Raw genomic sequence first — 16,240 nt, 5'->3', positions numbered from 1 at the left:
CATAGAACAGTGCTCTGAATACTAGATGACCATTCTCCAAAGGAAGAAAAATTCTACCCCAACTGCAAGTGTACATTTTTCCAAAAAGAACACTGAAATGTTCCCTTAGAAAGACAGAAGCATGCTTATTTTAACCAGAATTAAGAGTGGGGTATGGTCATCTATAGACATTGTGCTTTCATGCAGAATGACTGGAGTATGAGTCGCTGTTTCTGACAGGCAAACTTCTTACTATGTAACGATGTGATTAAATTACTGTAATTCATGCTATGTAAGTCAGTGTTTGAATCTCTCCAAATTATCCTTAAATTTCCACCTTGACTTATACACCATATCTAGGCTCTTGGAAAGTTGGATCAGGTTCTGGGAGCTCGAGTAGTATCAGCCAGCTAGCAGCCTGCCTGGCCAGGCCCAGGGGGCACCACAGCCATGGAGGGAAGGCCTGGGCACCCCTGCAGTTCAGGGGCTGCCCAGGCCATGGGCAGGCTTCACTGAAAGCAGGATCAGACCCCTTGCCACTTCTACCTTTAGCAAGCTCCTGTGCCTGACAGCATGCCTGGCACCACCTGGGAAGGGGCTGCCTTGCCCCATGGGCAGCATAGGGTGAGGAGGTTAGGGGTGATGGGCAAAGTCAGCCTCTTCCCTTGCCCCTGCTCAACACCCTGAGCTGTCCATGGGGCAAGATGGCCCCAGGTGTCCTGCCAGCCACAGAAGCCTGCTGAAGGCAGAAGCGGTGAAGGGCCTGATCCTGCTTTTGGTGGAGACTGCTGCTCCCCTTCCCCCCCGCCCCTGCAGCTGGGGGGAAAGCTGCTGGTAGACTGGGTAGCCTCTGAACTGCAGGGAGACCCGGTCCTTCTTTCTGCAGTGGCGGCACCCCACAGGCCCAGCTTGGCAGGCTGCCAGTGGGCTGTGTGCTGCCCAAGCTCCGAGGGGCCCGATCCAACTTCCCCGGAGCCTGCCAGCATGCAAAGGGCCAATACTTTTTTTTTTTTTTTTACTTTGATGAAGATCAAAGTAAAGATTGACTTATATACCATATATATGAAAAACCTAACTTTTTTGATAAAAAAATTGGGGTCAACTTCTACACTGTGTCGACTTATACACCATAAAATATGGTACCTATACCACAAGACTTTCAAACCAAGTCAGTTTATAAGCCCAGAAAACCAGTTTATACTGCATTTGGGAGAGATCTTTGACCTTTACCCTACAAGTTTCACATAGCTCATTTTGCCACATGTTTTTGCCATTTGAGAAAGCTGATTTCCACGCTGATGCAGCAGAGGTAGAAGAAAAATGGTCTTTAAATGTGAAATTAAGAGAGTTACAGGACTGTGAAGTCCTCTGAGGTTCTGTTTAATTTACCATTCTGGTAGGCTGCTATGTTAGCCCTTGTGGCAATGAGGAAACATCACCTCTGAGGCTTTTACCACAAAAAAGAAAATATGTACAAAGGATTAGATTGTTAATTGCTATATTAAAAGATGGTATTTTTCAGTTAGCATTTGGTGAATGCAGTCCAAGTTTAGTTCACTGACTATTGAGAATATTTACAATAGTTTCACTGGCCTCATCTTGCACAATTGCCATTGAAGTGTGATTTGTGGAACCAGCATTGCAGCCTTGTTGCTTTCCTGCACTTTGTTCATCTGTGAACCAAAGTGACCTCTGTGGGGAGTGTTGGAAAGAGTGATGCCTAGAAGCTGAGATGTTAATATATGTGGCTTCTGAATGGTGATATTATATTGTCATAGACTCATAAAAAAATGGCTGGAAGGGCCCTCAGGAGGTCATCTAGTCTAGAGACAGGCTGAGATAAGTCCATTGAGGATATTTTATAAACCATGTCCTCTCTTCCATTTTTTTCTTCATTCATTTGGCCTTTTAACACCTGACTCTCCATATGATTCCATAATTTGTATGAAGATGCATCATTTTCCTCTGTTCATGGCTCCTAAAGTCTATAACAGATAAGGAGAGAAAAGAAGAATAAAAACTTCAGTTTGTTCACCGTATGAAGTCTTTGTGTTAATGCTTTCAGCCATCATTTGCTGCAGTTCTTTCAGGCCTGTTTGCTCTCCTCTAGGACAGCTTTATATCACTTCTAATGGTCTACTATATGGCCCCACTAGGCCTAGTTAGATTTTGTTTCACCTTGCTGGTTCTGCAGAGGCAACTTTGCACCTATGCCTCTCCATGTTATCTGCTGGTGAATATCATCCAGCTACAGAACCAATACTAGCTAGTGTAGAGGTGGGCAATTATCCAGCCCTAGGGTTGGAGGGCCACTTAGGGAGTTTTGGTAAGCTGTTGCAGGCTGAGTCAGCACCCCCATACCATGTACTGGACTGGGTAAACACCCATTCGCAATGCATCAGGGGGTCACATGCCTCCCCAGATTTCTCTGCCAATGATGGGGTGCAGAGCTGCAGCCCAGCTGGAGCCAGGGCACAGCAGCAGCAAGGGTGGTGGTGGAGCAGTGTGATTTCTGCATGGATCACGGGGCTGCAGCCTGATCAGAGCCCATGCCTAGCAGCAGCGGGAGCAGTGGTGACATGGAGTTGTGCCCCTAATATTAACACTTATGTGTTGCCTCTGTCAGCAGCCCTCTTCCCCCTCAGCCTGCAACAGCTCACCAAAACTCCCTAAATGGAAGATTATTAGACTGGTCTGGGGGCACTGGATGGAGTGGGGGGGGTGGGGTCTCTATGGAGCCTGGCCCAAGACACCTGCAGGCAGGGCACATTTGGCCAAGTGGGTACTGTTCCTCGCCTAACTGCAGCTCCGTCCCATCCACTCAGCCAAGTTTGCCCTGCCTGTGGCAGTCCCAGACTGGTCTCCATGGAGACCTCACCCACCTGCTCATGTCATCAGGTGTCCTGGCATGGTAGATGGTCTGGGGTGGTTGGGCAGTTGGGCAGCAGGGCCAGGGTGACACTGGCAGCAGCCACTGGAAGGAGCTGTCGCTGCCAAAAAGCTGAGTCTGGCTGCTGCACTCCCCAAGCCCTGCTGTGGGCCTTGGGGAAATGGGAATAGCAACATGTGCCATGGCCCAGGCTGACCCCAGTGACAGACCCATCACAGGCCCAATAAAATCCCCTTTGTGGGCTGGATTCAGTCTGCTGGCTGTATTTTCCCCCCACCCCGGGCTACTGTGTTAGTTACTTAAATGACATATGAGTGTCTGAGTTCTGCCTGGCAGTTGCTCTGACTATAAACTGGACAATAGATTTCCCTCTCAAAATGTTCTCAGGCCAGGGTAATTCTTTCCTCTATAATATTTGACAATAGCTATCACTTATTCTCCCTCCACTTTTCAGTCATCTTCCACAAAAGCCAATTTTCCAAAGATGGCTGCCATTATGTATGAAATTTCAAACCAAAAATAGATTTTGTAATTTTTCCAAATTGAAACACAGGGAGGAGGTGAAAAAGCCAAGTATGCAAAATTATCATGAAAGTACACTAAAATACAATGGAGGAAAATTCTCAATCCGGCTTTGTGTACCATTTTCCTATATCGTCCATATGAAAAGCCAAACAAATATTTATTATATTTTTGTTATGTAGACATCTGGAAGAGCTAAGTTTCCTCTCATTTATTCTCTATTGCATTTTCTGAATCAGTTCCATGGGTGGATCATCCATAGTTCTTAATGAGAATTCTGCACACTGGACAAGTGTGGAATATGGCAGTAATGAACAGTACTGTAGATAAGACATCCTCATTATAAATGGAGAAAAGAAGTTTCGAGTATGCTTGAAGATTTATTTTGGCTATTAAGCCTGTTAGCACTGTGCTACTTCATGGTAGGTTTCCTGTGTGTGAGGATTTCTGTGTATTGTTGATACTATTTTTAAAATTGTACTAAATCCATGTTCAGTGAATAATCAACAAAAGTACTTATAATTACTAAAAAATTAGCCCACTTGTACTCCAAGACTCATTTGCTGCCCACTAAAGCACATTTGTTCATTGTATGTAGTTCTTAATAGCAGATCTAATTAGCTTGTTCTTCCTTGGTCCAAATTTTAACAGCATGTCAAATGCATCTATATCTTTTACTTTGATTTTATTTTCATAGCTTGGCACTGTCTGAACATCCAGAAAAAGTTAAGACTTAAATACTGTCCATGTCTTACTTTAAAACATGTTGAAGTATGTGTTATATATGTGGGTGCAGTTTCAAAGACAGGGCAGACAGAAGTGACAATTTTTGCCCTATCTGACTACAGAAGGCAGTCTATAGCCATGACCCAACACAAATTTATGGCTCCAGACAGCTTAAAAAATGGTTGATGGGATGAAAATCTGAACCCTCATAGCAGGAGGGTTCAGATGAAGAAGTTTAAAAAACCAGCATTTTCTGTTACTTTTCTCTACAAGCCTCCTGGATCTCCAAGGTGTTTTCAGAATGGGAGGGGGGAAAGGGAGCAGAGGGGATTTGGTCTGGGGGGGTTCAGCTTTGGTGGAGGGTGGGGCAGGTGTATTGGAGCCCCCCTGAACAGAAGGGATTCCAATTCACCCGGCCCATCCTCCACAACCGGCTGAGGAACCTCTCAAAAGAGCTCCCTCTGCTCCTTTCCCCGCCTCTCATTTTGAAAACAGTGCTGGCTGGGATGGAGGAGGGGCTAGAAGAAACTGGCTACAGGCTCACAGCCAGCAAATAGATCCCCCCCCCCCCCCGAACCAACAGTGAACTTCTGTTTGGTCCAGGGGATTGTTGTAACTCAGAGCACTTCCTGAAAAGTGGTCTCAGTTACAGTGGGAAGCTACACTTCTGCCTGCACCCATAATGTTTCAACAACATTTATGTGCTCTTTCATTAGAAAGATTTACAAAAAATTACATTATCAACAAACTGGGAAAATTTCTTTAGATCATTTCCTCTGTAAATTTATCTGTCTTGTAGCAAAATATCTATCCTAATTTTTCCTAACAATTTTTTCTAACAATAATCCTAACAAATATTTTTTTCTCTGAGATGTAACTTTTTTGCTCTCATCTTTCTTTGGCTTGAATGTCTCCCTTTATATTAGTTTCTTAAGTCAACATTCCTACTTAGAGTTCCACTAGCAAAAGTTTTATTTTCTCATGAGAATTGCCCATTTTTTTATTTGTTTCACCTATTCCAATACAGCACCAAAAGATCTTGCTGTTTGGTGGCTATTTATCTAAATGGTGTTGGAGTGTTGTTGTAATTGCAATAGTCAAGGAAATATATGGGAAGCAAGGGATATGCTATGTTTTATTGGATCAACTGTGTAGTTGGAAGAGAGGCATAAAGGTAATAAGGTAGGAAATAAAGTTATTTTTCCTTGCAGTTCTTGATTCATTTTAAGATCTTTCAGAATGCAAGACATGCTATGTAGACACATCACCATTTCTGTGAAATAATTTGCTTCAGACTTCACTCCACAGTAGATTTACTTTGTAGTAAGGAGAGAACATATAACAAGCCTTCCTGAATCAGCTGTCTGAAGTCACAGTATTTTAGCATCTGGCCACTGGTGGTGGAAGAGCTAGTCTTCATTGAGCAAAATAGCTACTTTTGAGTAAGGGAGCAGACACAGGGCCAAATCAAACACACTCCTCACTCCTTAAGGAATAACTTTGGCCATGGTTGAGTGACTTGCAGTGGTTTATGGTTGTATGTCATGTGTTCACTCCACTTTTATTACACAATAAAGCCAGTTCTCTCTGTAGCAAATGTGTTTCTGAAGCTTAAGAGAAAGGTATTAAACCCTTTAAATCCTCAAGCAGTGTGCCATGAATTTCCAACTACATTTTAACACATGCAGTTTTACATTATGTAACAGCATCTGATAACCTTTTGGTGGCATTATAACCACACCACTCAGATGAACTGGATGCTGTGTTCCAGCATCCTGTATAGCACTGTGTGCTATCACTGCAGCATCCTTGGGAAAGTTAAGGACTAGTTTACTGAGAACTGGGATTCATAAAAAACATTGTGAGCACATTTACACATGCAGTTGTTACTGCGCAATCATTTAGTACTTGATTTAGCAGTGACAAGCACAGTCCCGGTGCCACACAGGTTGTTTCTGACCCTACTCTGCAGTAGCAACAAGTTACTGCACAGTAGCTCCTTGCAGTACAGTAGCGGTGGCATCACAGTTGGTGCCCACCAACTATGTTACGGTAGACCATAAATCATCACTACTGGAACATAGTATCTTGTGTAGATGCACCCTGCATTTCTAAAGTGCAACTCCAGTTTTGTAACAGTGTTTTTAAGTTAGATCATAAAAAACTGTTGCTGGCTTATATACAAAAAAGCTATGCTGTTACTTGCTTATTGTAACTCTGCCAGTCAACTTTATCTCATTATTAAAATGGTAAGTCTTCTAGAGTTATTTTCCATTGGACTGAGTGCCTCTGCCATTTTTAGTTTATTATAATGTAATTCAATATCTTGTTAAATGTCACTTTACTCATGTACACTTTGCTTGTTATACTTTCAGTGTAATAGAATATAGTAACTCCCACCATATCTTAATCTTGTGCTGGTATTCAGGTCATTTTAAGAAGGTGACTTAGTATCGTTCTCCCAGTATCATTCTTGTGTTAATATGGTAGCAAAGGCTCTTTAAAAGAATAACTGCTTTAGGCTATTTGATTGGAAAAGAAGATTTATGCTTTGTAGAAACATAAATCTTCTTGCTGGATTTCTATCTGAGACTCAGATTGGAAAGATGTGTGTATCATCATCATGATCATCATCAGAACTACTCTGTATTTCTACATTTCTTTGGAAGCATTAGCCTACAGAACCCAGGAAAAATTAGTAAGACATACATTGCATATAGGGATCATGTGGTTTGCCCAAGGTATTGCAAGCAAGTGTGTAGTGGAGTCCTGGCTGTAGGAACCCCAATCTAATCAGTATAGCATAGTTCAAAGCACTCTGAAAATAGAAACACAATAAAAATCAAGTTCTGGACAGTTCGGTAGGATGGGCTGAAAATGAGGCATTAGTTACGGACGGATCACAAATACCTCATGCGGTTAGTAATTTCACGTGTAAATTTGAAACACACTTTAATTTTATATGGAACTGTAACTAATGAAATGAAATTGAACTCAAAAGAATAATGAGCTCTAAATTGAGAAATGGTGTGATAATATTTTCCACAGTTAAGTTAGTCAGCCATCTGCATTACTGTCTAGTAATAATTGCATTGCCTGTTTTGAGAAGTGATTCAAGCTTGTAATAAACCCCTTTCTAGTTTTAACAAATACATACAAGTTATATAAGAAAGAATAGGGAGCGTAAGGACAATGTACTGGGAAGTATGTGTGTGCATGCGTGCACATATGTGTGTGCACATGTGCAAGTGAAGCAGTGCATCTGATTTTTAGTACGAAGCCAGACTGAATGTTCAGGGCCTGAAGGAGAATAAATTTTCTGAATACAGTTTAAGCTGACACCGCACTATTAGTTTTTCTCAAAACCAGCTTTTGTCGAGTCGCCATAAGGATTTTGAAAACATGTATGTAGAGAACTTAAGACTTTTCCTGTACACATAAGTCTCTGTTTTGATGTAACTTATGTATTATGGCTTGGTAAGGTTAAGAGTCTTTAAAATTGCTCTCTGTTCTTTGATAGTAACACTCAAATGCAGTGACTCCTAACTAAGTTTCTAGAAGTTTGCTTGCTTAAAGACTTCCAATGGTAAGCTCTGTGGTCTGTAGCTTTAAGTCAGTAAGCAGAACTGCTGTCATAAGGAAGTCAATGGAATTACAGACTAGAAGAATTTAGCATGCTGAGAATTTGGGAATCCTGTATTGTACCTAAAGTGGGATGACAAAGGAAAGATTGTCTCTCATAATGAAGGGTAGGTCTGAACTGAGGATCAGGGTACATGGAAATTATGGAGAAGTTGGAGCTTGTAGCACAGAGAAGATCTGTTTATACTATTTGAGCAACCACTCAAATAACTACTACTCCTTGCTTAATTTTAGTTTTAACTGTAGTGTCGGGTTAGAAGAGATTCTGGGATTGAATTGGCTCATCTCAAGCTTCTTGGAGAAGCAGGCAGACAACAATTTGTGTCTTAAGAGTCCAATGGTGAATTTGCCAGGTTTTGCCATGGATAAGAGGGATTCTATTCAACTTACATTGGGGGAGAGGAGGATAAACCTTATGACTGTTTTTAAAATGTTCTCAGCAGGCATTATCTTAGTCTGTGGGAAAGAAATGCGATTGGTAGTGCAGTTTTCTTTAGTGTTCTTAAACACTAAGGATCCAGGTTCCAGATAACTTAATGTTAGCAGTAACAATAAAAAAAAATGTCATGAGAGAAGCTATATAGCTAAGTGAATACTTCACTCATTAATTCAAATTTATTTTAGATTTGTAGCATTTGAAAATCATAACAACTCGATACTCCAGGCCAGAATGTCAGAAATGTTGTAATATTTATACAAAGGTAGTGAATTGCTGTTATCTCTGGGCAAGAAGCTTCTGACCAAGTGGCTGGAGAGCAGTGTAACTACCCTCTACTCTCATAAGCAGGGTGACCATATGGGACCATGGGAAATCTGGGACATTGCCTCCCCCTCCCAGCCCCTTCCCAAGTCAACAGAACTGCTGGAAGCAAAGCACAAGCAGCTCCGTACTGGCTCTGCCCTTGCCCCTGCCCCTGCTACAGCCACAACCTCAGCAGCGCAGCTCCTCTTCCAGCCTCTGGGCTAAGCTTGGAAGAGCAATGAGGCAGGGGAGAAGAGGGGGAGATCCCCATGGAGAACAAAAGCCCTCCCCCCCATGCCTTCCAGTGTGATCCCACTGCCTGAGAGGGACCCAAGCAATGGTGCCTGGGTTTCAAACCCATTCCAGCTGGGCAGGTGCAGGTGAGGGGAGGCAGCTGAACTTGGCAGGAAAGACCTGGCCAGAACCATGGTCTTAGCTGGGGACTCATGGATCACTGCCCAGAGTGCTGTGTCCAGGGGGCCGCACATATGTGAGTGTGCGCGTGCACACACACACACACACACACACACACACACACACATATACATGTAAGCAGCCTGAGCTCTGGAGGAACTAGGCCAGGCATGTGCAGGCAGGGTGTGCCGATCCAGGACATTTATTTGAATTTTCAGCTACTGGCCAGGACACAGGGACAGCCTAAGAAATCTCGGACAGTCTGGGTGAAACTGGGATGTATGGTTACCTGACTCATAAGGAGTGCTATGAGAACTTGCATACCAGTATAAAGCACAACCTTGCATGGTAAACAGCTTAGAAATAAATTCATCTGCCTCAGAAGGATGAAGAGCTGTGTCAATCTTGAGGTTTTCAGGAGGCAGGGTCTGATTGGTGACGGACAGAGGGGACAAGGCTGAACTCCTCAACGAGTTCTTTGCTTCAGTGTTCCTAAGCGAGGGGCATGACAAGTCTCTCACTGGGGTTATAGAGAGGTAGCAGCCAGGAACCAGACTTCCATGCGTTGACCCTGAGATTATGCAGAGTCACTTGGAACAACTGGATGCCTTTAAGTCGGCAGGCCCGGATGAGCTCCATCCGAGGGTGCTGAAGGCACTGGCCGACGTCATTGCAGAGCCACTGGCAGGAATATTTGAAAGCTCATGGCACATGGGCCAAGTCCCGGAGGACTGGAAAAGGGCCAATGTGGTCCCCATTTTCAAAAAGGGGAGGAAGGAGGACCCAAGCAACTATAGGCCAGTCAGTCTCACCTCCATCCTTGGCAAAGTCTTTGAAAAAATTATCAAGGCTCACATTTGTGAGAGCCCGGCAGGACAAATTATGCTGACGGGAAACCAGCATGGGTTCGTGGCAGGCGGATCGTGCCTGACCAATCTAGTCTCTTTTTATGACCAGGTTTCGAAACGCCTGGACACAGGAGGAGGGGTGGATGTCGTATACTTAGACTTCAGGAAGGCCTTTGATATGGTATCCCACCCCATACTGGTGAACAAGTTAAGAGGCTGTGACTTGGATGACTACACAGTCCGGTGGGTGGCGAATTGGCTGGAGGGTCGCACCCAGAGAGTCGTAGTGGATGGGTCGGTTTCGACCTGGAAGGGTGTGGGCAGTGGGGTCCCGCAGGGCTCGGTCCTTGGACTGATCCTCTTTAATGTCTTCATCAGTGACTTGGACGAGGGAGTGAAATGTACTCTGTCCAAGTTTGCAGATGACACAAAGCTATGGGGAGATGTGGACACGCCGGAGGGCAGGGAACAGCTGCAAGCAGACCTGGATAGGTTGGACAAGTGGGCAGAAAACAATAGAATGCAGTTCAACAAGGAGAAATGCAAAGTGCTGCACCTAGGGAGGAAAAATGTCCAGCACACCTACAACCTAAGGAATGACCTGCTGGGTGGCACGGAAGTGAAAAGGGATCTTGGAGTCCTAGTGGACTCCAAGATGAACATGAGTCGGCAGTGTGACGAAGCCATCAGAAAAGCCAATGGCACTTTATCGTGCATCAGCAGATGCATGACAAATAGGTCCAAGGAGGTGATACTTCCCCTCTATCGGGCGCTGGTCAGACCGCAGTTGGAGTACTGCGTGCAATTCTGGGTGCCGCACTTCAAGAGAGATGCGGATAATCTGGAGAGGGTCCAGAGAAGGGCCACTCGTATGGTTAAGGGCTTGCAGGCCAAGCCCTATGAGGAGAGACTAAAGAAACTGGACCTTTTCAGCCTCTGCAAGAGAAGGTTGAGAGGCGACCTTGTGGCTGCCTGTAAGTTCATCACGGGGGCACAGAAGGGAATAGGTGAGTATTTATTCACCAAGGCACCCCTGGGGGTTACAAGAAATAATGGCCACAAGCTAGCAGAGAGCAGATTTAGATTGGACATTAGGAAGAACTTCTTCACAGTTCGAGTGGCCAAGGTCTGGAACGGGCTCCCAAGGGAGGTGGTGCTCTCCCCTACTCTGGGGGTCTTCAAAGGAGGTTAGATGAGTATCTAGCTGGGGTCATCTAGACCCAGCACTCTTTCCTGCCTATGCAGGGGGTCAGACTCGATGATCTATTGAGGTCCCTTCCGACCCTAACATCTATGAATCTATGAATCTATGATTTTTTCCCCTATCATTTACAAAAGCTTTACAATAGAATGATTTAGACTGAGGTAAGCAAAACAAAAATACAACTCCGTGCATTCAAATCTGAATTTTACATCTCCTGACTGCTTAATGGCTTCTGTGAAATGACGTAACTGCAGTTTAGATCCAGTTGAACTATATCAGGGGCAGGTGTCATAGAGTGCCCTCCAGGGCTTGCTCAGGACTGCTATAGCCTTATTTGGTCTCTGCATGAGTCCCCTGAACACAGCCCTGGCTTTGCTTCTAGAGCAGTAGGAGCGCCCATGTTCCTGAGACTCTGTGGCCTTTTTTCCTCTCACTCTCCTGGTATTCCATGGCTCTGAAGGTACATAAACACATACTCACTTTCCAACAGTTAAGCCGACCTAACTTTTTTAAGTTGACAACTGTCAGAGAGTACACATGTATGTGAAACAGAGTCAACTTAAATGCAATGCAAGATAATACACCTCCAAGTTGCATTAGTTAAGTTGACTTAGCTCACAAGACGGTTGTCACTGTCAGGGAGCTGTACATGTGTATGTTCTGATGTGGCTTAATTTAAGTCAACTTAGTATGTGTGTATGCACCTGAGTCAAGGAGTGGGCATCCAATTCTGTTCCTGAGAGAGAAGTTTCCCTTTTTGTTGGGAGAGGACCATGAGCAACCTCAAGTTGCAAGCAGCACAGCAGACAGTCTCTTCTGTAGAGTGATGTAATGGGGCAAAAGCCAGGCAACAAGAGGTTTTCTATGTCCTCTAAAGGGGTTAAGCAGCACCTCTGTCCCCAGTGTAGCCCACATAGCCCTGAGCACCCCCAGACATACTCAGCTGTTCTTTTTCCAGTCTTCCCAGCTCCCCGGAGCTCTTCCACTTCCTTGGACTGTTGTGGCCAGGAGCTCCCAAGCTGAGGGTGGAGGGGTGAGGGTGGTGTTTTTTTGTTGTTTGTTTTTTGCTTTTTTTTTTTTTTTTAGTGTGGTCTCCCATTGCCATTTTTATCTCTCCCTGGGTATTGGGCATCTTACCTTTGCTGGTATGTGAACAAAGCCATTCAAGACTGTGTTCCTCTAGTTCATTTTGTCTTCTCTCACCTGTAGCCAGACCTGGTATATAACCCTTCATTCTCAGTGCACAGGCTAAGAAGGTAAACTGAGTCACATCATACTATAGAAACATCAACATAATTAACACAGAAATAACACAATAAAACCTGTAATATGTCACAGTAAGCAACATTTTGTCACCCTGCACTGGAGCTTGTGAGCTGGCTCCCTGCCGTGGGCTAAAAATCTTTACTTGTCCCCTAGAAAGCTGGAGCTGCCTGTTCTATCTTGGCTGCAGACACCCAGGCCTTCTGCAGGAGATGAACACAGAGTTGCAAGGAGGATGCTGTGGAGGGGATGGATGGCTCAGTACAGCTGTGTACCACCCAATCCTCTATGCTGCTCCAGACTGGATTGAACTTGCTCACAGGCTGGATGCAGCCTTGGGTCCCTAGATTACCAACCTCTGACCTTCATTGTATCATTGTCAGCAATGCCTTGATTTGGGGATGATCTCAACCGTGGCTCATTGATGGGGCTTGAGGTGACTTAGGAGTCCAATCCTTGAGCTCCTCTCAGTTCTTCATGTTGGTATCCATTTTCTTGAGGTATGCCTTCAGTGTGTCACTGCAGCATTTCCTCTGTATAAACAACTGACTTGATACAATCTTGCAACCATTCTGACATGGGTGGGTTGTGGAGCCTGAACAATCCTCAGCTTCCTACAGGCTAACTCACTGCAGAACAAGGACAGTACAACTGTTTAGGCAAGCAGTATTTTTCCACTCTCCATGATGTCCCTATCCTGTGAGCTTTATCCTCCAGGTTATTAGTCCAGCTTGACTTCATGCCAAAATAAACCTTGATTTAAAATAATGTATAAGAAACCTTATAATAAAAAATAGTGGCATTACTTGCAATGCTGGATGCTTTGTTGAGGCTCTGCAAGAACAACTGTGCTGGTCTTTCATTCCTCAATATGTTTTGAGACTAGGGAAACTTAATTCAAGAAACAATGAAGAAGAGTCTTTGCTAGCAGAAACAACCTTCCTTTGCAAGGACCCAGCTGTTGCTATTTGCCTTACTACAGTCCTGAGGGAAGACAGAGGTAGTAAAAAAAGATTGGCTTAGAATAAAGTGGCATATTCTTCCTCTAAGAACAGAGGCAGAAGTCTCCCAAGGCTCTTATAAGGTCCTGGCATCTTTTCCCTCCCCACACATATTTTCAAATGTTTGGAACACAGCTAACTGTAGCACAATCCTGTAAGGTAACCCTACCAGAGCTAAGTACATGGCAATACAAGATCTAGCAATGAGGAACTGAAAAATGGAGTATGGCCTTGGATAGAGGCTGTAGCCAAAACCTGGATGAATGTATGATGAGGGATAATAGTAAAAAGAAATTAATCTTGTTCATCCCTTTGGGATCCAACTCCATTCAAACTGAAAGCTCAAATACATTTTAAATGCACAACATTCCTAATGTTCTGAACCTTGATGTAATGATGTAAATTTATATTGTTTCTGGGAATCACCTAGTTGTAAGTTAAATAAGGTCTGAGAGATTCTTTTTATGGCATGTGAGCATTGTTTAGTCTTTAAGCAATGCTTGAATCCCCTAGGAAATTGTTCCCAGGAAGCCAGTAGCAAACAGCAAGCAAAGTTGTTTACTGCTTTCTTCTCTAGCTAGGATCAGCAATTGTGGCTGAGTTGCCCCCTGGGACCAGGACAATGTTGTTCTGGCCAAGATTCCTGAAAGAGGTGATCATCTGCATGCTGTTTTTAACCATCCCTAATCAGGGACTAATGTAAACAATGTGTATTCAACAAGTTGTACTAAAAATACACCAAGACTCTGCATCAATAGATCGTTTCTCCAAAGGGAAATTAACTTGATGCCAACTATTATTTAGTAGAAGACACATGATATTCTCATAAGGTGTTGTGGCCCCCATTCCAACTTCCACTATAACACTTCATCCTCACTAATCATTACATAAATCATGCCTATCACTCTACTGAAGATAAAAAATTCTCCAGCTCCAGTATAATGTGCAATGTACACATTATGTATATTGTATTTATAAATTCTATTGTTCTGAATTTAGGAGCATCTCTATTTAGCTGATACTGTTTGGAACTGATGGCTGCTGCTCTGATGCATGAATCATCAAAATTCTAGATAAAAATGTGCTTAACTTTGCTCTGATCTCAACAGATTATCACTGGCCCAGATTTGCATTGTGGCATATATTTAGTAAACAATTTGTTCACGTTTACCCATAGTGAACTGGTTTTCTTTTTAAAATATCCATATCCGTTGCAATATGAATCTTCTTGGGCAAATACATGCACCCAATAATACTTGGTAAATAAGCTCTTTCAAGGAACGGACCTATTAATGACCTGGTTCTATCTATAGAAATCAGAATAATGTAGTTTGGTTTAAAACGGCATAGGCCTAAATTCTAATCTCAATGATCACTGTACAAATCAGGATTAATATTCCATTGACTTTTAGAGCTACCCTGGAATTACATTGGGTTAAATGGAGTCAACATCTACCTTTATGTTTCTATATATAAAATCTAGTGAGAAGCAAGTGTACCCACAACTCTGCTTTTTACCTTTTCTCATAGTTACAAACACAGGTACTTGGACAGCAGTCTATAGAATATGCAAAGGTCCAGTAACATTTCTAAATTAAATGTATTTTTACTAGCAGAAAGCAATATCTAGACTACTGCATATATGAAAACTTGGAGGAAAAACATCTCTTGAGGAAAAGCTTTGCAGTATTCAACATCAGTAACATAACAGATACATAAATAAAAAATGTTCATGTACTGTAAAACTTAAATGAATTATGGAACAATTAAAATATTGTAAAACCAAATTTGCTAATCTAATGTGTGCATATCATTTCTCTGCACCAAGTTTAGATAAACAGTAGTTTACCACCACCTGGATAGCAACAGAGCTTCCTCCTAAATCAGGAAACACTGGGAAACCTGGTATGTAAGATAAGGTAGAAAAAATGTACCAGAGGTTATTAGCAGAATTTTTTTAATGTGACTTTAGTGAGCAGATAAGAAGCTGAAAGGTCTGTAAGTGGTATATCCCTTGTTTTAAAAGAACCAAAGCATAATATTAATGTTTAAGGTTTATCTAGATGGTGTCCATATTCACCTGAAAATAAGACTTCATTCTGAAAGTGTATTAATATATTTTTTCTCCAGAAATATTACTTGTTTAAAAAGAAATGGGTTCTATTCAGATAAATATATAAATCCATTCAAATGAATGCTAGTCTCACAAGTGAATCAGAGGGCAAAACTAGGTTTTCTAGATACAGAGCACACAGAATCCATTCCCTTCCAAAATAATGTATCTAGGCTGGGGTGGATCCAGGATTTGGCAAAGGGGGGTGCAAGAGCAGCCACCCATGCTGTATGGGTGACTGCACCCCCTGTGCCCAGCCTCCTCTGCCTCCTTACACCAATGTGGGCAGAACACACCAGCAGGAGCCTCTGAGGACTATTTTTAAAGTCCCTAAAGCATGTAAGAATCCCCCCCCTCCTTCCCTTCCATGCTCAAAGGCATGTCACCTCCTCTAGAGCACATAAGTATCCCCTTCCTTCCCCTCCATACTTTTGGGGCATGGTCCAGTCCAAAATAGGGATGAAGCCATGCTATTGAATCCCTGGTCAGCCCCTGTACCTAGATGAGGATCTAACTAAAACTTGAATTATAATTAGCATGTTCTAGGATAATGAAGGCATCTGGGATTCATCCTACTTTTCTAAATAACGCCTCCTATGTGAGCAGTCCCAGACTTTGTGAGCAGCTCACCCCTGCCTAGATTGTTTAGTCACTGAAGCTTAAGCGTATCATTATTTATTATAGAACTGCCTAGAGGCCGCAACTGAAATCTATAAATGGATTTTCACCACATTGGTTGTCATGAAATTATTCTGTTTAACAACAGTTACTATGCAGAGGCATCTGATAATATCTCAGTATTCTGTTATATTTAGAAATTGAAATAACTGTGATCTCTCTTGGCAAATGCTGACCTTTTCATAGCAGCTGCTATATACCCTACCACTATGGGCCTA

The sequence above is a fragment of the Alligator mississippiensis genome, chromosome 6 (genome assembly GCF_030867095.1).
Source record: "Alligator mississippiensis isolate rAllMis1 chromosome 6, rAllMis1, whole genome shotgun sequence".
Classification (NCBI taxonomy): domain Eukaryota; kingdom Metazoa; phylum Chordata; order Crocodylia; family Alligatoridae; genus Alligator; species Alligator mississippiensis.
The sequence above is the reverse complement of the archived record's forward strand: the minus strand, read 5'-3'. Positions refer to the sequence as shown.